The sequence below is a fragment of the Balaenoptera physalus genome (assembly GCF_965194825.1).
Source record: "Balaenoptera physalus genome assembly, chromosome: 13".
In the NCBI taxonomy this organism is placed as follows: Eukaryota; Metazoa; Chordata; class Mammalia; order Artiodactyla; family Balaenopteridae; genus Balaenoptera; species Balaenoptera physalus.
This window is the reverse complement of record NC_138892.1, coordinates 60,511,160-60,526,962: the sequence shown is the minus strand read 5'-3', so window position 1 is coordinate 60,526,962 and position 15,803 is coordinate 60,511,160. Positions and strand designations below refer to the sequence as shown.

At 43.2% G+C, this 15,803-nt stretch overlaps 1 protein-coding gene across 2 annotated transcripts in view; it reads right to left on the bottom strand.

The window, feature by feature from the left end:
* TESPA1 (thymocyte expressed, positive selection associated 1) overlaps nt 1-15,798 on the bottom strand; it is a 56,741-nt gene extending 40,943 nt beyond the window's left edge. The window contains exon 1 of one of the 2 annotated variants that reach the window (XM_082421808.1): nt 2,934-15,798. The gene's annotated coding sequence lies outside the window, so the exon portion shown is untranslated. The remainder of the gene's footprint in view (nt 1-2,933) is intronic. The other variant, XM_082421807.1, reaches the window with a different exon arrangement.
* Nucleotides 15,799-15,803: the final 5 nt, after the last annotated feature.

Sequence of the window (15,803 nt, the reverse complement as noted above, 5' to 3'; positions counted from 1 at the left end):
GCCCAAAGCGATCAGAGAGATCATCTAATCCTGATCGCTCATTTTGCAGTGAAGGAAACTGACACAGAGAGAGAGACAGAGGCAGAAAGAGAGAGAGAGGCTTATCTGAAGTCACATAGAATGTTAACTGTTATCAACAGGACACACACAAGTTCTGAGTCCCAGGTGTGTGCTTTCTTCCTTTATATCACACAGCCTTCCTCCTCACTCTTGGTTTCCAAGACCCAACCTTAGGTTTCTCCTGAGCACGCTGGGCCTCCTCCCGGGACGTGTATCAGACAGACCTCTCTTCTCTTCTGGCTGTACTGTGCCTATACCCCAGCACTGCCTGTGAGTTGGGACTGAGAGTGAAAACAAGCGTGGGAGGAGAGAAAAAGGAAACGGAGTTTCCATGATGAGGCCTGTAAGACCTTCCGCAACTTATGCATCTTTTCTGCAGTCACAGCCAAGATAGACATCACCACTCTTGCAAGGGGTTGTGGGAAATCCCAGGACAGCCAGTTTCTCGGTTTTCAACGAGGACAAACTCCACCTCAAGCCAGGTTGACTAACCCCCATTCTCCATACCCCCAACCCCTGCAACAGGCTCTCACACTCCTTCACAGATAGGCAATGCTCATCTGTGACCCTTGCTCATCTCTAACCCTCTCCCATGTCACTGCCATTTGGAAGATCATCAGAACAAAAATTACCCTGAGTGCAGCATTTTTGCATCCTGAGACTTCTTGTGGTCTAAGGCAGCAGTTCAATTGATTTGAGGAGAAAAGAGGGATGCTATTTGATAAATAATACCAAGAAAAATGCCCATTCACTTTTGTAACTCGTTTCCTCTCTCTTTTCATCCCCTCCCTCCCACAAATAAGTTTAGCCGAATAAATCCCAAAAAAAGACCATCTACAGCCTCTTTTTCTCTCCTCTTTCTTACTTACTTCTACCTCCACGATGTGGATGAGTTTTATGGAAGCCTTGTAAACTCCTACAGGAAATATTAAAGTTGTACGTTTGGAAAAAAGGGATCACGTATTGTCCGTGTTGGGAGACACTAGATCCTTTCATCTGGATGGGCTATCATCAAGGCATCAAGAATAAGAGACATCAGTTTGCCTGGACTGGTTTACAGGTAGTTCAGTCTAGAAACAGGAGTGAGAATAAGCAGACTTCTCGATCATTGAGTTAGTTCTGTGAATTCCTATCTTTAATTCTTCAGTCTCATTTCCTTGGTAATGAAGCTCTGTCCCTCAGATACTCATGTTTATTCTTCCCTCTTTTTCTTTCACAATATCTACACCCTCTTCTCTTCTTCTCAAAATCTGTGTTTAAGCCATTTTGCAGTAGGCCCGTGTGTGGGCCGGGCACACAGTACTGTGGGTACTGGAATACCCACCTTTGCCTTGTCCTTTTAGGCTGTAAACAGAACAGTTGGCAGTTATCAAGTGGAGATAGATGTCTGATCATTTCCTCTTACTATGTGAATCATCACCTGGGCTGGGACCAAACTTCCTCTCCATTTTCTAACAGAACATGAATCATTAACCAAATGATGGTATTGGGTCTCCACGGCTACTACATTATGCTTAATCACAGGACTCCATCTAAGTTTCAGTAGAGCAAAGGAGTTATGAGAAAGTGTCTTTAGTATGGGTGTAAAGAGTTTCTAAACTCCTTGGGGTGCACGTGAAGAAAAAATCATTTGTAAGATCTCTTTCTATCTCTCTTGTGATAGCTTTAGCTTGTTATCTCTGATATTCTCAGTAGAGGTAGATAATAAACCTGTCTTTTACCTTATTCCTAATAATGTTTCAAGTTACAGGAAAATTAGACCAGATCTTTAGCTCTCATCACTCAAGCCTAATAACTGAAGATTGGACACACAAGTCGAAAGTCTGCAACCTCCAACCTCTTATCCTGGGCACTGCTGTGTACTGTCTAGAAAGTTCCCTTGCCTCTCTATTTAGGGTTATTTGTGGTAGACAGAGTCACTGGGGATCTCTTCCAAACACTTGGGGTCTTATCAATTCTGGGGGGCTCTTTCATCTTGTCCTTGTTCTACACTGGGGACGCACCTCTGCTCCTCCACCCAATGGTGGGTTCAGTAGCAAGCAGGGCATGGGAAAACCCCAGCGTAGAGGATCTTTCCACTCCTCTACCTTCCCCCAAACTCATGCAGGTGGTGACATGCTCAGCCTGGCTACCACTGAGACCAGGTGTGTTGGAGGAGCAGACCCCATCCCTCCTCAGGACTACACAGGTCATTAAGTGGTCAATATATTCATCGATCCATCTCTGAGATGTACGGCTTGAACACCAAACCTGACAGGTGGTTATTGATCTTGAGCCTTCCAGTAAATTTGGCCCGGTGTCGTCCAGTTGTATAAATTCTCCCTCCCCTTTCACCCTAGTATATGTTGCTATAGTTATCTCCTCAGCAACTTTCTTCTACAGCTTTTGAAGAAAGTGGTCATACCCACAAAAAGCAAAATTAATTCTGGCTAGGTATTCCCGAGAGTCAGAGTTATGGATGCTAGAATGGGACCCAGATGAAGCTAAGAAACTTTTCTCCTTGAGAACTTTTCCAAGTTAGAATCAGACTGAAATGAAGCAAAAGTGAGGACAGCAAGACACAGAGAGGAACTTCTCAGGTGAGAAGGATGAAAAATTCCTAAATATTAATTCAGGCCGTCAAAGGAACCCATGTTCTGTGACCCTAGCAAGAGTACCTCTCTGATAATAGGAAGGAAAAAAAAAATAAAGACACCGTGTTCCAAGAGGCGCAGTGATGTATTTTTTAAGGTTGAAGTCAGGGATGTGGGAGCTCTTCTCCTGACATTTCCATTTTCTTCGCAGCCTGATTTTTCTTTGACTTGTTTCCTCCTATCTCCCGGCACCATCCTAAATCAGGACAGTCTTAAAATTGAGGTGGAAGTTGTACTCACCTGTTCGCTGGTAAAGAGCTGAGTTTGAGGCAAAGCAGTTCTCAGAGATGGGCACAGCCCTTCCCGGGTGGGATGGAGGTGAGGACAGGGAGAAGGTATCATATTGCATATTGTATCTTTGTCTTCATTAAAATGCTGTTGCCAGCTTGAAAGGGGAAGCGGAAATGAGAAAACACACACACACATACGCTCACATATGTACAGTCCCCTCCTCCTACCCTGGCCACATCCTCTGCTCTTTAGCTCGGCAGACTGACTGTAGAACAAAATATCTGCGGTCCCCGGAGCTCACCACTAGGGAGCCCATCCCATCACAGAGCTGCCGTGGTCTTTGCAAGACAACAGGAGATCTTTTCCTGTTAAGGGGAAGGTACAGCTCGTTTAAGGATGTGTGTATAGGAAAGTCTTCTAACCATATAACTGCCTCAGATAACCCCACTGCCTCACATAAAGCTTCTGTCTCCAGGAGGAGAGGTGTCTAAAAATGGTAAGGCTCTCTCCCAAAAATTATCTCACATTTATCTCAGAGAAGATGCTTACAGCCCCATCACACACTTGAGAGGGCTCTAAGCCAGAGTGGATCTGTTTTGGTAACTCTTTCACACTCTGGTAAATTCCCCAGAAGCTTGTTTTCAAATACTGCACCATTGTAAGCAACTGTTTCTCTGTGTTGACTTCTTAATGTTTTGTTTTCATGCTCAAACCAGTTCAAAGTATATCTTTTTTTAAATAAATGATTGCTTTCCAAAGATTTTCCAAAATCTGTCACACCCTGGAGATGTCTTCAGTTTATTGGCTTTCAGTTCCAAGAAGACTTACTAGACTCTAGAATTTTTTCCCATTCCTCTATCACTTTCACCTCGGACCAGCATTCAGCATCCTTGACGATACCTCTCCTTATCTCTCCAATATTTCCTAATACTTTTTCTTCTTTGATGTTGCACCATTCAAGTTATTTCCTATCTTTCTTTCCTGGTCCTAATTCTGTTTCCTTCCCTGTGTCATTTACTTATAAATATTTATCATAATATTTATTGTACAAGACACACCTCTGATGTGCTAACTGTGACTGACTTTCGCATATTCATTCTTTTTCCCCCCCCAAATTTATGGCTATAACTACAGCTGGATCTCTTTTTACCATGTTCCCAAATTCCATTTCCAATTGCCAGTAGGACAACTTCACTGGATATTCACAATATAGTTATAGTATCGTGGAAAGAAGCCTAAATAAAATTTCTGCTCAGCAAATTAGGTTCTCTAAACGTTATTTTCTTCAAAGATAAGTAGTATTAAAATAATAATTCTTGATGTCTCTCTCTAATACACAGAGACACACACAATACATTCATTTATAAGTAGGGATAAAAATGTCTAACATATTTTCCCAGTACATAGTAGGTGCTAAACATGTGCTTTTCTGAGAACTAACTCAAAATCAACAAGGAAAAAAGCCAATGCTAGCACTCCCTTGGTCTCTTTAACATTATTTTTTTCTGTACAAATTAACTACAAAAACTAACTAATGGAACTCTTAAAATTATTTTTAACCTTAAGTTTCTGAAATTCATTAATTTCCTTAACAGTTATTTTCAACATGCTGGGGACAGGGAAAGTACCACCTCTATAGCGCATTTTAATTTTTAGAGTGATAGGAAGCTGCTCCTGGTATTTAGTGCCTGAGGACCAAAGATGCTGAACGTCTCTGAAGGCACAGGACTGGTCAGCAACAGGAATGACTGTCTCGGCCATAATCTTCTTAAAGGACTGGTTGCAAAGCTCTAGGAAAAAAGGAATGTAGAGTATTTAGTCCAGGGCTTAACTCACGGCAAATGCTCAACAAATTGCGGCTATTTTCTTAAGGCTCTTTAATACAACGTTTTCAATTTATCTATAAATTGAAATGCTATATCCCTGTATCCATCAAAGTGACCTTACTGATTAAAGAAGCCATTTCACAAGGAAATTTCTAGAGACTTTGTTTGTTAAAGAAATGTTTGCTTCTTTATAAGCTGTTGCTGGAAGATTAGGATGAAGGCTATATGATTCCCAGGAGGACAAAGAAGGCCAGAATATTCTTCTACGTTTGTCTTCTTCCTCAGTTGTAGAGTATTTCTCTCTCAGCTACTCTTCCTCTGTCCTTTAATAACGTTAAGGGCCTCAGTTGACACTGTAAAGTTCTCTGATCGTATATTCCACAGGCTTCCTGAAACCTTGACCAATTGTCCTTTTTCTGCTAGATGCAGTTCAGGATGAGGTTTTTAGGAGATTTTGTTCATTTTTTTCCCCTGGTTAAAAATAAAAACCCTTAAACCATCTGAGATGTTGAGTTAGCTCTCTGCTGCCCATGCAATTCTTCAGTTCAACACTTTATCACATGGCCAGCTTGTCATTTTAGGGTGGCCTCCCTCGGTGCTTTATGAAATTTAGTAAAAACACTGAACTGGGAGTAAAAAAGCCATCTGGCTTTAACACTAGCTATATGACAATTACTTAATTTCCCTGGCTATCAGTTTCCTCTTCTGACAAACAGAGGAATATTTTCTAAGATTCTCTTGGTTCTAGAAACCTATAATATGTACATACACTGTTTTTCTCTTCTTTGATGTACCCACGTGTGGTTTATTACGGGAAACGAAAATATTAAGTGACGGATCTTTGGTAAGAAATCACTAGGAAGATAAGAGAGAATGCGTTAGGGAAAAAGAAAAACAACCTGTTGGCCTTTGCAAAGCTAAGTAAAAATTGCTTTTGAATGATGTTATCCTCCAGACATGTAACCTGATAACACTGATAAGTAAGAACAGTTTCTGAGTACTGAGGTGTCATCAAACAGATGAGCTGGGGCTGGGCATGAGTTCTGAAGCTATAGAATTGAGAGCTAGTTGGCAGGCTGCCCAGCCAGACCTGGGGCAGAGCCAGGACAGCTGCCCAGCGAGGCTGTCCCAAGATGGAGAAGCTGCTGCTCACAGCCGCTGCTCTGGGCCGAGCAGCTGGGCCCCCCTGCCCAGGCCCAGATGCAAGCGACATGCTTCCATTTCAGTTCTCAGCTTTCTCTTTTCCACACCCTCGGGTTTGCAAACAGTCATTTTCTACTGAGTCTGTCTCTTCAAATTACCAATGTGGGAGTTTGAGTGAGTTTGTCTCCTTCCTGTGCCAAAGGCTCAAAAGTGGGGCGAGGGCGTGGATGGAACCCTAGGGGAGAAGGTGAGGGTTCAACTCGTCAAGGAGTTGAAAGTTTTCTGAACTTTCTCCACACCAGAAAATGTCCTCTGAGATCATCTTGTCCTTTTCTCTGCTTCTGTGCTCTGTGAGTACAGGATTCCAAGAAATGCGATTTGCTAACTTTTCTATCGCACCCGTTCCCCTGAATCACTCAACTTAATTGCAGGAAAGTTCTTAATTCTGTTTTGCTATCTCTTCCCTAGTTGTAAGTCCAGCAGAACTAAAGATATGTCACAGGCCTCTGCAGAAGGTATTCCTGTAGACATCTGAAATGACAATTCTATTTAAATTGTATTTAATTGGGTACCTTCTAAGTTCCAGAGATAAGCTAGATCCAGGGGGATACAAAGAGAGACAATATGAAATGCTATCTCCTAGAGGGCTTACTCTCTTGTGTGATCAAATTATTTGGGAAAATACATGGTTAACAAAAGAAAAACCTGATTCTTCAAGGCACAACTTCTCGAAGCTTTTAATAAGCTGATATGAATTGTGACTCTCTTAGGAGTTTCTATTTCCCAAATGTCTTAGTCTGTTTTGTTTTGTTTTTTTTTGGAGGAGCATCCCAAGAAAATTACTTATGGGGAAGTTGTCCTCCACTACAGCCATTTCAGTTCTGCCTTCTCTAGATTAAATAATGATGTTCCTGTCTTTATCATACTCAGATGATCTGAACACAGATTGTTTGACTATCTGGTAAGCCTATGTCCTAGCTTTCATCTGATCAAGGCTGTTTAATTTAGAAGCACGTTGTTTAATTTCACTGGAGTCTCAAGTGTGATTCACGTAGTAAGCTCAGTGTTTTACAACCCCTTTGAGGAGGACAGAGCCTGGGGTCCACAGGATGTGAGTGTAAGTGCAGTGGAGGACGAGGGATCTGGGGATTTCACAGGATGGGAGTCAGAGGACTTTGGGGGCTAGGACAGCCCTGTGGACTTAAGGAATGAGAAATGTGGAATAATTTTCAGCTTGGTCTCCCTACCTAGAAGAAAAGAGGGCTTCTAGGAGGGTTCCCCTCTCTACCAGGAACCTGGTACAAAGTCAACACTCATAGCAATGGTAAAACTGGTGGTAGGAAACGAACGAGGGGGATGACTGAAATGCAATCAAAATGTTTGGGTGAAAGAGCATTTAAGGTGGGTTGAACCTTCGAGAAACTATGGAGCAAATGCCAGCAAGCTAGTGACCTCACGGATTTGGGAAACATTTTAAGCTGGGGTCTTTAGGTCCAGCACTCTAAAACCTTAAAAGGATAGGCATGAAAAGTCACAACAGCAGGTAGAATTTGGAGGCTGCTGTAGATTTAGTATAAGGGAAAAAATGTAGGGTTTGAGTGTGGGGTTAGGGTTTAGAGGCAGAACACAAGAACTTGGGTTCCGGTGAGGACGGGGCAGGAGTTAAACAGATTGGAGGAAGCGGGGGGCTCTTTTCTAAGCCTACGTCCTTCGCTCATCTCTACGGAAGGGAAGCTCTGAAGCCCTGAGGCCATTCCCCCAAAGCGAGACTGCTCTCCCCAGACACAGTGGACCAGAGACCCGGTGGGCGGAGTGGGCAGGCAGGCACGGGAGGGGGTGGGGCAGCACCAGTGACGGGGGTAGAACAACACACCAGGATTGCTGGAAAGATGTCAAAATGCTTCATCCGCGTTGTGTCAGTTGATCAGAGGAAGTGGGATAACCGTCAGCCTCTGATCAGAGGGAGAGCTGCAGAGAGGGACATCCTGTAGCATCCACCCCAGCGCTTGGTCTGGGCAGGAGTCTCGGCTCCAAGGAGAGTTCTCTTTGTTAGGGTTAGAGAGAAAGAAAGAGGAAGAAGTGAGGAGAAGAAAGAAGAGAAGCCGAACCAGGGAGAAGCACAGAGAGAAAATCTGAAAGGAAGTGATTCACACACAAGAGAAAGTAAAACTGGAGCGTAACCACCCCAGTTTTGAAAGACGAGTTGCTCGAACAGACCTCTTGGAGGAAACATCTCATCTTTCACAGGTACCTGCTCCTGTCACAACTGCCCTCCTCCTTCCCTGGAGAAGCAGTTCCCTCCTCTGGAGCCCCTCCTGCCCTTACCAGCCCGGACATAGCAGCTGGCCGGGCCCACCTTAGAAGGTAGGAGTAAATGAGAGGGTGGGTGTGAATGAGATTTAAACCAAAGTGTTCTACGATCACATACTATCATTTTTGCTGCACTCAGGATGAACTTGTTTCTTTTGACCTACATTTGGTAAAAGAGTGAGGAGTCCAAAAGCCTATCCTTTAGGCTTTGCTCTGCATCTCTCCTGGATTTCAGGATTCTTCACTACAACATGATCAGATACAAATAAATGGTCTTTAAGGTTCTTTCCAGTATAATAGTTTCTGTTTCTAATAATACTAGTTACCATTTGTTGAGTAAATACTCTGGGAAAAACAATGAATGTATATTAACTCTAGTCTTCAAAATCCACTTCTGTAGAGTGGATTTGATAACCTACAGATGAATTAAATGAGACTTTAAGCAGAATCTGTGTGTCCTGACGTTTCCCATCCCGCAAACCTCTGTACTCACAGATGAATTCTTCAAATAATTTTTCCCCTAAAGACCACCAGGTGGCAGCCTATACCAATTCTCTGAGTTCCGGTTGTGGTTATTTACTAGGTGGCATCAGCAGCTAGCCCACAGCTCAGAAGGTTGACCTAACCCAAAATGATGAATTAACCCAGGAGATTGGCTGGATTTAGGGGCTAAAGTGGGTAAATGCGGGTTTCTTCTTCAGATTGGGTAAATTTTTATTTGGGTCAACGTTCAATAGGATTTCAAAAGGTTGAGGGGAAAAAATGAAGGTTATGCTGGCAGATCTGAGTGAGCATTAAGTACCAAGTTGGAAAATACAGGTTATGTTTGGGAAAACTCAAGTAGCGCAAGGTGAGTTGTATGACGAAGAACGAGAGGAACATAAGATTGTTAAGACAGTTTGAGGCTAGATCTAAGAAATCCTTGGATGTCATGGTTCAGGGTTTGAACTTTGTTTTATTTTGTAAATTTTTCTTTTGTAATAATTTCGAACTTATGGAAGAGTAAGAAGAATAAAGAGAACTCCAGGACATCTGTCACCTTGACTGACAACGGTTAATATTTTTCTTTATCACACAGTCTCTTTTTTTTTTCTGAACCATGTGAGAATAATTTGCAGATGTTATGCCCCTTTACCCTTTAGCTAAAAACAAAGTTACTGAGTTTTACACGTCTAGTACAATGATCAAAATCAGGAAATCTGACAGTGATACAATACTATTATCTAATATAGATCTTATTCAAATTTCATTTCTTCCCCCATAATGTGCAGAATCACACACGGCACATAGATTTCACGTCTCTTTCGTCTCCTTTTGTCTGGAACTGCTCTTCAACTTCCATTTCTCTCTCATGACCTTGACATTGGGGAACAGTATAGTCCTTCTATCCTGTAGAGCGTCCCCCAAGTTGGTTTTTTTGCAGTTGCATGTGATTAACTTTGGGTTAGACAACTTTCACGGGTCAGGATGATGTAAGTGATGTAACATCCTTCTCAGTGCATCACATCGGGAAGCACATGGCATAAATTTTCCCATTATTGGTAACATGAGGCAGTATTCTTTTGTTTTGTCTTTTATTGTAAAGTTATAATTTTCCTATCTAATTAATAAGTGCTTTTAAATATTTTGAAAGTATGTAAACATCATACTTTATCAAACTTTCAACTTTCACTTACTAGTTTTAGTATTATATTTTCTTAGTGGTGGAGAGTCAAAAATATATCAAAAATATATGGAGTAGGGTAGGATATAATTAGAACCATGTTTAGAAATATCATTCTGGAAGCTGTGTCTGTGCATTACGCGTTTGTGTGTGGTGTGTGCGTGTGCGTGTGTGTGAGAGAGAGAGTGATTTTACTATCTTTAACTCCTGTACATTGTCCTTCTTCTGCCTAGAACTCTGGTATTGGAGTCCTAACTTGCTTCAAGAAACCTTTTAACCTTGAGTCTAGCACATGACAACCTTGATAGATTAGAGGGGGAAAAAATACCCTTCTTCCAGGTCAATGCTGCCTGATCTCAGAGCACCCACCTTGGTTGTATTTGCTCGCTTGGGCAGACACCCCTGTGCAAGGCACAACCAGCACAGTGGTAACTGCAGGAGCCTACAGCTCTGGGCTGGATTTGGGGGCCATTAGAATCTGGGAGAGGACAAACATTTCTTAAGCTCTCACTATCCACCTACCTCTCTTCTACATGTTTCACTATGCATCCACTCACTTAAATCTCACAGCAACCCTTCAAGGCAGGCATTATTATTCCTAATGTACAGATGAAGAAAATTAGTTCCAGCAGTCTCCGTAGAAGGCCAGGATTTCATCCCTGGTCTGATTATGAAACCTGTATCACTTCTGCTCCACTCATTGCGATGGTCATACTAAGAGCAACCCTTGTCATTGTCTCAGTAACTGATATAACCAGCTTCTTAACATGCATTTTCTTCCCAGCATGGTGGGCAATAAGGAGCAGATGCCATTTGTCTTATTTTATAGAGGAAGATATTGCTCACACAGCTAGTGACAAAACTAACCTTTTTGACTTTCAGTCAGAAGATTTTTCTAATTATAGCTCGTCCCTCCTTCTTCTGAAGAGGGAGGAGAGGATATGGGGGTCTGAGGGGGGAAAACATAGGGCGTAAAAGCTGTAGGGATGGAGGATTTCAGGGGTAGGGAGACCTGTGAAATCAAGATGCCTCTTCTGGCTTCCTGGACGTGGGCTGTGGAGCTGCCCAGTGGTGCCTGTGGGCTTTGGGATGCAGGACGCATCTGAGTCCTTCTTGGCTCCTTTGCCAGAGCCCACGAGATTGGCAGGGACCCTAGAGAAGAACCACTCTTCTCTCGGGGCAGGGCCGACGCTGAGCAGCTGAGCAAGCAGGACTGGGCAGGCAGGCAGGGCCATCTCCTCCAGCTAATCAGTTGTCCAGAGTCCCTGGAGCATAGCTTCCCTCTGTCCTTCCTCCCTCCCTCCCTCCCTCCTTCCCTCCCTCGGGAGGCAAGAGCTGACTTCTCTCCCTTCCTACTCCCAGTGGCTCTCAAGGTCCCCAGGGAAGATCTTTGCCTGGGAACAAGAGAGCCCAAGGAGTGATGGAACCTCAAAGTACAAAAGCAAAGGAAGAACCAGGTTTTGCCTCTGTTTTTTGCTTAAAAGACAAGAGGCCCCTAGGATATAGAACAGAGGACAAATTTGCAGGACGTTGCAGGGGAGGGGAAAAGTTAAAAGCCACAGGGAAAGTTAACTCTGAGAGTAAAGAAAAAGATCCCCAATAAATATCTATATGTCTTCCCACTCCCCCAAATAACAGGCTGAAATGTGAGTGGGAACTGGCTTAGGACTGAAATAAAGGAAGATTTCTGTGGAGTTTTGAAGTTTTATGTCACCTTATGGGGGTAGATAAACCTGGCAGGTCCAGCTTGGACACCGAGGGAAGGGTGGGATGATGCTTGAAGGAAAAGTGTGTTTCACAGGAAGACGGTGATGAAGCGAGTGGTGGGCTGTCAGGATTTGAATCCCTGCCCTGCCATCATTAACCAGCGACGTGAGTTTGGACGAGCTGCACAGCCCTGAAGCCTTAGTCTTCTCACGTAACGTGGGACAATAATAGTGCACATCTCTGGGGTAGTGGTAGTGAAATGAGAGGGTGTATAAAGCTTAGTATATCACCCAGTACATAGTAAGTGAGCAAAGAATTTAGCTGTTTGTTCTCACACTTTTTACTTATGATGAAAAGAGCGTTGGGTTGAGGGTGAGGAAAACCGTTCTTTTATTTCTACATCTTTCAAGACATCCAGTTATTTTCCTGGTAAATAATATCTTCTTTCCTTTATATGTCCTTTATGCAAAAAAGGCTGCATAGTGTGAGATCCAAGATCTGTTTCCAGTTGTGATACTAACTCACGTTTTGAGCTAATGTAAATTACATCACTACTCCGAGCCTCAGTTTCCCAAAATATATATGGAGAGGATAACACCTATTTTGGGTTGCTGGTTAATAGCATAGTGTTTTGAGTCAGACAGGCCTGGATTTAAATTATGCCTTTAACACTTACTAGCTGTCTGACTGTGAGTATTGCAATTAACATCTCTGAGCCTCAGTTTCCTCCATTGTTAAGTGGGAATTATAATACCAAATACCTTGTTGAGCTTTCAAAGGACAATTTAAGACATTAAAGTATAAGCTGCTTATTAACCCAGAGCTCTGCACAAAGTAGGCATCCTCAAAGTAAAATGAGTAGCTGGTAGCTTTTTGGTCTAAATGAAATTGCCTACGAAGTATTTTTTTCAATCACATTTCTTTTGCCTAAGACAAGGAGGAGATAATGAGTGTACAAATTTAAAATCCTTCTGCTTTCCCCATTTAGACAGACCCACTGAAAAGGTATCTGAGAATGTCAGTCCAGAATTCAACCACAACCTGCTCCAACACTCCCGTCCCCTGTCCCCTTCTCCTCCACACTAGCTAACAAGGCCCATCCATCAACTCTCAAGCTCACCTTTGTCATGCAGAGTGGACGAGCAGCTAGCTACCAAGCTCACCGCCCCCCCCCCAGAAAAACACACCAACACACGTGCACACATTCTGCGCTCCACACACATAATTTCTCAAAAGCCAAATTAAAGTCACCGTCCATCCACGGACAGAAGTCTCTTTCCTCGTCCCTTCTCCCAGGGGAATCCTCACTTTCCACTGACATCACCCTGCACCCCCCATCCTCTAACACAGGCACAAACTGGACACCATCTCACTTCTCCTCCCCTACTCTATTGCTCAGTAATTATATTCTCCGCCTCCCAGTGTCATGCTAATACAGGCTCCTGGCACAGCTGCCCAGATTAAATTAGAGCCCAAACCAGCAGGCTGACTAATTATATTTTCAGCCTGGAATTCTCTTCCCCCACCTTTGGGGTATGGGGCCAATGAGGAGTAAATGAGCACTGCCAATATTTGCTGAGGATATTTGACTCTTCTTGCCTGGGTGGTTTTGTCTTCCCCATCCAATCTGGGCCCCTGGAATTAGATTAGATCAGAAAGAGAGAAGAGAGTTTTACTCAAAGGACCTTCCTAAATCCCATCCATCCTCCTGCCGGCTAGCTCAGCTGTGCCTGGCCACCAACATCAGGCCAACGACGAAAGAATGGCACGGAACTATTTCTCAAGAATGAGATTCTACTCCTACCTTTATGAGTCCTTCCCCTCTTCCCAACTCCGAAGTCTCTTCTCCAAATATTCATTGCCACTTATCCTGCAATGATTGTTGCTGAGTTCTTCTACCTCTGTCTCAAGTGGAAAAGAAGGTTACTTTCCTTAACAGAATACTGTTTTACAGCTTATCCGCCAACTTTTGTCTTCGTGGCTGGAACATAATAAGTATTTCAAATTGCCTGGAGACAAGATTTGCCAGTCCTTCATTTCTTCATTCCATTAACATTTGTTGTGCACTTACCATACGCCCCATAATGAGATGGATGTGAAAGTATGGAAAGGCGTAACTCCTGCTTTGAAGAAGAGCAGGGGCTCATGATTGGTCTAACTATGTATACATGTGCAGGTAGATAGATCCTTTGAGAAATCTGTGCCTCATGCAGTGCTGGCACAGAGGCTTGGGATAGGGATCAGCAAAGGCATTATTGAAGAGGTGACCCTTGCGTGAAGTTTTGAAAAGTTGTTCAGAAAACCATTAAAGGACTTCTCTGGTGGCGCAGTGGTTAAGAATCCGCCTGCCAATGCAGGGGACACAGGTTTGAGCCCTGGTCCGGGAAGATCCCACATGCCCTGGAGCAACTAAGCCCGTGCGCCACAACTACTGAGCCTGCGCTCAAGAGCTCGCAAGCCACAGCTACTGAAGCCCGCGTACCACAACTACTGAAGCCCGCACACCTAGAGCCCGTGCTCTGCAACAAGAGAAGCCACCACAATGAGAAGTATGCACACCGCAACGAAGAGTAGCCCCCGCTCGCTGCAACTAGAGAAAGCCCGCGCACAGCAACGAAGACCCAACGCAGCCAAAGATAAATAAATATATCTATTAAAAAAATTTTTAAAAACCATTACAGTTAGGACAGGAATTCTGAGAGAAGAGATCAGAGATATAGAGGCAAGAACGGCACAGACATTCAGGACCTGGAAGCATAAGGAATAAGACAAGAAAATTAGCCAGAAGGATGAGTCTTGAGAAGTATAATAATGTTTTATTTCTAGATCTTTGGGGGCCCCTAATTCATGTCTTCTTAGCTCAGGGAGAACAACTCTGCCTCTCCAAGACCTGAGCTCCCTCAGTTAAGGTCCCTTCCTTTGTTATCAACTTTCCTCTTCAAGTTTGCTTGTAATAATCCCTCCTACAAAAGAATGTCCTATTCTTATACGGGACCATTTCCTTTGGAGGTACATTTAAGAAGGAAGCTATGATTTCCAAAGAACTGAAGGCAAACATTCTGGCGGTAGAACTGTTAAAAATAAAATAAAACCAGAAAAAAACAAAACAAAAACCTGTGACAGTCTCGTGGATGCTTTCCCATATAGTCACCAATCTCCTGTACCTCTTCCTTCCTTCATTTGTTCATTTAGCACACATTTTCCCAGGCTCTTTTCTATATCAAGCACTATTCTAGAAATGATCCAGCATCGGTGAATAAGACAGCCCTTCCCCTTGAGAAATTTAGTCTAGAGGAAGATAGACTGACACACAGATACTTAAAAGGAGAGTGTGGTGAGAGCACAGAGGAAGAACACTGTATTCATTTCCTAGGGCTGCTGCAGCCAAGTACTGAAAGCTGGGCCGCTTAACACAGCAGAAATTTATTGTCTCACAGTTCTGGAGGCTAGAGGTCCAGAATCAAGGTGTTAGCCAAGCCATGCTCCCTTGAAGCCAGTGGGGGGAAATCCTTTTTCTCCTCCTACCTTCTGGTGCTTTGCTAGCAATCTACGGCATTCCTTAGCCAGTGTATGCATCACTCCAATCCTCTGTGTTCACATGGCATACTCCCTGTGTATCTCTGTCTTCACATGGCCGTCTTCTTATAAGGACACCAGTCATACAGGATGGGGTCCCACCCTCCTCCAGTAAGACCTAATTTTAACTTAACTAATTACATCTTCAGTGACCCTAATTTCCTAATAAGATAGCATTCTAAGGTACTAGGGGTTAAGATGTCAACACATCTTTTTTGGAGGGAACACAATTCAACTTGCATCAGGTACCTAACTCTTCCTAGGTATATCACGAAGTTTCCTAGAGGTGTGATTGAACTAAGTTTTGATTCCAGAAAATCAAGTAAGAGTGAGCCAAAAGGGTGATTTAGGGGAAGACGTTCTTACAGAGGAAATAACGTTAGAAGGGGCATAAATGTATAGAAGGGGCATGAACAGAGCAGGGAAGTGTGAAGAGTTTCCTGCAGCTATAGAATAGAATATTCAGAAATAAAGTAGTAATTATGGACATGAGAAGTGCTTGCATCAGATAGTGACAGGCACTAAGATGTGTAGACTTTTTCCTAGTGTCAATGAGATGCTGTGTTTTACTTAAGGACTTGTGACTTACCGCTCTGACCACAGAAAAATGGGGCCCTTGGCTGTTAGTAAGTGTGATACAGGAGAAGGAAAATG